At 34.6% G+C, this 5,189-nt stretch overlaps 1 long non-coding RNA gene across 2 annotated transcripts; it reads left to right on the top strand.

The window, feature by feature from the left end:
* Positions 1-1,300: 1,300 nt before the first annotated feature.
* Positions 1,301-4,926, top strand: LOC127149489 (uncharacterized). 2 transcript variants are annotated; one of them, XR_007821131.1, is made up of 5 exons: positions 1,301-1,561; positions 2,851-2,921; positions 3,590-3,649; positions 3,883-4,039; positions 4,667-4,926. It is a non-coding gene; the product is annotated as an uncharacterized LOC127149489 (long non-coding RNA). The 2 variants fall into 2 exon arrangements; XR_007821132.1 differs by lacking the exons at positions 1,301-1,561; positions 2,851-2,921 and adding an exon at positions 3,397-3,464.
* Positions 4,927-5,189: the final 263 nt, after the last annotated feature.

Here is a 5,189-nt window from a genome sequence, read left to right on the forward strand (position 1 = left end):
ACTTTTTGACCAAACTTTGATATCTGTCATCCCATGCATTAATTCTGAAATTTGTATGAGGTTATGTGGAAGATGAAAGTAATGAAACAAAAGAGTGTACGTACGACGATTTATGTCATTGTTTCTTTAGGTCATCTCGATTTTTATTTTCTTAATTCAATGGTAGGTGAGGTAGAAATCTCTGGAATGAGGATAATATATCCTTTATCGATTGAGATATGCACTTTTACATTTTTTGCTATCAAATTAGAAAGCTATGAAATAGATTTAATGGTGTAGTGATCATATACTTTAGTGCATTAGCTTACTACAACTGGACTACAATGTCAGTAAAAAACAGACGTTTCGAGGGGTATAATTTCGATCGGACAATCACAATAAAAGGATGTACTAACAGAGGTTTTTCAACGTCAGTTTTCGTCCAACATTATAGATTACTTTAATATCGGTTTTCGATTGACATTATAGATCAATGACGGACATTGAAAACCATTGATAAACTGCTTCTTTGATGTCAATCGCTTGACCTACATTAAATGAGTTTGCTCGACATTAAATATAAGTTTTTATGATGTTTTTTTTTAAATATAAGTTTGCGCGAATTTTGGGTTCAGTAGATGCAACAGAGAGTATCTTCACTAGGCGGATAACTCCGTAGCACCATTATCATTCCTGTTTCATATGATAAAAGAATAAGATACAAGAAGCAAGGAAAGACAAAAACAAAGGCTAGAGAAAAGCACTAGAAGAAATATGACCTTTAATGTCGGTTGTAAAAAATGAAAACGGATCTTTAATGTCGCTTTTTAAAATGCGGATGTTTAATGTCGGTTTTAAACCGACATCAAAGATGAAGGATTAATGTCGGTTTTAAACCGACATTAAAGATCTATTTTTTTTCTAACCGACATTATAGATATCAAACATAATAATTTTAAGTTTTTTTGGAGTTTCATATATAAAAGATATATTTAGGGTTTCAAACCCCAAATCACCGCCGCCGCTGCCTCCTCCATCTTCACCCAAAAACCTTCACTCCCAACAATGGCTACCTCCTCCCTCTTCAACCCCACCATTTCTTTCCCTTCTCGCAACCCCAAGCTTCAATCCACCCCAAAATTCCGCAACCCCATTCTCAGAATCCCTAAAGCTACCTCTGATTCCTCCCCCTCTCCACCAACTGACGGCTCTCCCCCATTGTCCACTCTCAAGAACCGTCGTTCTGCCGACGAGAACATCAAAGATGAAGCCCGTCGCCACTGTGCAGCCTCCGGAGAAGATCGGAGCAACTTCTCGGCCAAGTACGTCCCTTTTAACGCTAGCCTCGACTCCACTGAGTGCTACTCTCTCGACGAGATCGTTTACCGAAGTCGATCTGGTGGGTTACTCGACATTCAACACGACATGGAGGCATTGAAGAAATATGACGGCGCCTATTGGCGAAACCTCTTCGATTCGCGCGTGGGGAAAACTACGTGGCCTTATGGTTCCGGCGTTTGGAGTAAGAAGGAATGGGTGTTGCCGGAGATCGATCCTGACGATATTGTCGGCGCTTTCAAAGGTAACTCAAACTTGTTTTGGGCTGAGCGTTTTGGCAAACAGTTTCTGGGTATGAATGATTTATGGGTTAAACATTGTGGGATTAGCCATACTGGGAGTTTCAAGGATTTGGGTATGACTGTTTTGGTTAGCCAAGTGAATCGGTTAAGGTATGACTGTTTTGGCAAACACTTTCTTGTGAGAGGAACACCTTGTACAGTGTTCACAAAATCTAACGAACCCAAGTTTGTGGAACAAAGAAAACTTCAACAAATTTATAATAGGAAGAAAGTTTTATGGAAGAAAAATGTTTATGAGAAAGGTTAAAAACCAATTCGAAGAAAAAACATATTTATAGATTCATGACCATTTGGATAGTCTATTCCTCAAGTTGGTTAAAATTTGAAATGGTGTCTATTCATAAAGGAACATGCTACTCATGGAGTTAAAAGGATACAACCCTATACGAATAGTTGTCTACAGTTTATTCCAATGTATACAATATACATGGTGAAGTGGACCAAGAATTTTCAACCTTGTTAAAAAAAAAGGATTTATGTGAAGGTTAAGACAAACAGAAAGGTAAAAGATTCTTCTCCTACCCCTCTCTCAACCACTGATAAAGAGCCTAGTTGAATTTGAATTTAAGAGCTAGCTCATGTGAGCAACAATAGAACGACTTTGAATATATAAACTATACAAGAGAAAATGATAAGTATACAATGCTTTAAACTTCCCTTCTTTTCTATGTTTATGCTCAAATCTTGTCTTCATCTTTATTTTTTGTTTGTTTCAAATATTTGGGGAATGCGATTTTGGTTTTGAAACTGATGGAGATGAAATTAAGGAACCAAATGATGAGTGTTTTCAAAAGAAGACGCAACCATGATGTGAACCGAACAGCTTTTAGCTATTGAGGATTAATTTTGGTCGAGGATGGTTCTTTCTTTCTTTTATTATTATTATTATTATTTTTGTGGGTTTTGAACTTTTGTCCTTCTCAATAGATACACCTACTTGACTTGGCCAAAATTGGTAATTCTGATGGTTCCTTAGTTCATCATTCCTCTATGAAATTTTAGTTTTGATTTTAGAAGTATTCTTTCTCTCAGGACTTCCAAATCTATCTTCATACTTCATTTTGATTGACATGGTTTGGATGAATTAGAATAATTTTCAATAGTTTCTGGATGGTGGGGTGGTTAACAAAGTTTGTTGCATGTTTTCTCAATGTGCAATTGTGTTAATTCTAAAATTTGAATTTGTAGTTGCAACTTAAACCATTCACATTTTAAGTGATGGATAGTACAGTTAACATGGATGTGGACAAGACTTTTGTTCGAGATTTGGACTACTGAAACACAACCGTGTCTGGCTATGAGGTAGGTGTTATTCTATGTTTGGATCATCTTTTAATGTATCCCATTTTAAGTGGTTTCTTGTGAATTGAACATCCCCACAGAGTGAAAGAAAAGTTGAGGTACAAGCACTTTCTGTGTGTATTATATGTGGTGTAAATGAAAGTCAATGATTTTGGCTGTTAATTCCTCCCTTTTCAGGGGACACTTTCTTTCTCCTATGAGTCCCCACAGGCTATAGAACTGCTTATTACTATGCTTGACATGTTTGTTTGCAATAATGGAGATGATATCAGATTAAATGGTTTATTTTGATATTGCTTGTAGAATGATTGAAGTCATCAGATTGAAAGCTAATCTGTGAATTTGCTACCAGAAGTCGTTTTTCTTTGCTCTGCTCAACTTATCATTTTGCTTGGTTTCTGAAATCTTGAAATGATTGACCTTGTCTACTTTTCATATCGATATCTTTCTTGTTCCTTTATTTTTTTTGGATAAGAAACAATTTCATTGAATAAATGAGATATCCGAGGATTTACAGAAGAGACCCTCTTGAAGGGTGCACAAGTAAGATATTGAATTCTCATTCTTTAACATGACAGGATTGTTCTCTCTCTGAAATTGTGTTCTTGTTTATATTATGGAACCAGACAGTCATGGACTTACTAAATCATTGTTTTTTTGTTTTGCAGTTGAATGAGGAAAATAAACTGTACAAGTCCTCTGTGATGGTTACAGCCGGTGCAAATCAGGTGATGATAGTGCAAATCATTGAATTTTTTTATAATAATGAATCAAAACTGGCAAGAATGGCCAGCTTAAGTTGCAGCATTACTTATCTATTAGACATCCTATCATTCATTGGCTTAGAAGTACAAAGGAAAAACTCGGTTAACGCTTGCATATATTATCAGCTTTCGTTTTGGAACACTTCCTTATGTTGATTGTCTTCTTATGGTAAAATGTAGTGCTGATTTTACTGCAGGCATTCGTTAACCTTGTTCTTACATTGTGTGATGCTGGGGATTCTGTGGTTATGTTTGCTCCGTATTACTTCAATGCCTACATGTCTTTTCAAATGACTGGTGTCACTAATATATTGGTTGGTCCCAGTGACCCAAAAACACTTCATCCTGATCCAGGTTAGTCTTACAGGTTGATTTTACATAGCCATGTTACTTTATTCAATTCTTAAGCATTATGTCTTTAGCTCGTCCATTATGACACTTGCTTTTGTTCTTTCATTGCTCTTATTATTTTAGAAAAACATGTGGATATAATGATGAGAAAAGTACTAGCAACTTCTGGTCTTATTATGATGTATAATTTGGGACTGGAACTAGAAAGTCAAGCTTCTGCATATCTGCTTCAGCAAAAGTTTAAAACATATATATTATTATTACAAAAGAGATCTTTAGTTCAGCATAAACTCTTTCTCTGGTTTTGTTTATTATTTATTATTTTAGTTAATTTTTAATGATGTTTATGTTTACTTGGAATGAAATTCCATTGGTGACGTAAGGGACATTTTTTCTTTGCGCTACTTATGCTTACGTTGGACTACAATAAGCTTTACTTTTCAGCTTATTGTGTTGATGTTGCTTATTTCTTTATAGATTGATATTGGTTTTCATAATAATGTTATGTAAAAAAATGTTGATTATTCATTTGGTGGGCAATATTAAGAACTTTTCATCCTTTTCTGCAATTTCAGTACTTCAAACAGCTTTGTTATTCATATAAATGGTTTATTTGGATATTGTTTGTAGATAATTGAAGTGATATCGGGTTGAAAGCTAAGCGATTGTGTAGAAATGGTCAAGCGACCGTTGAAAATTGAAGACTGAGAAGGCATTTAGGATTTTTAATTATTTAATTCTTGTATTAGAATTTTTTTTTCATGTACTATTGTAGAAATGTATATATAAACATAATATTAATATTTTATTTTGTGTATTCAAATGTAAAAGACAAATGTTATAGTTTCTAACATAATATGAATTTCATTGATTTGTTGGCGTGTGAAAAACATATTTATCTACATTGACCCAATGTCGGTCTATAGGACAATAATGTAACAATTAAATAAAAATAAATTTGTAAAAACGAATAAAAAAACTAGGCTTTAATGTCGGTTTTAAACCGACATATCAGAGTTCAACCGACATTAAAGAGCTTCAATAACACTATCAAAGATGTCGGTTGAAAACTAACAAACCGACATTAAAGAGGGCTTTAATGTCGTTTTTAAACCGACATTAAAGCCCAACCGACATTAAAGGGCTTCAATAA

The sequence above is a fragment of the Cucumis melo genome, chromosome 5 (genome assembly GCF_025177605.1).
Source record: "Cucumis melo cultivar AY chromosome 5, USDA_Cmelo_AY_1.0, whole genome shotgun sequence".
Taxonomy (NCBI): domain Eukaryota; kingdom Viridiplantae; phylum Streptophyta; class Magnoliopsida; order Cucurbitales; family Cucurbitaceae; genus Cucumis; species Cucumis melo.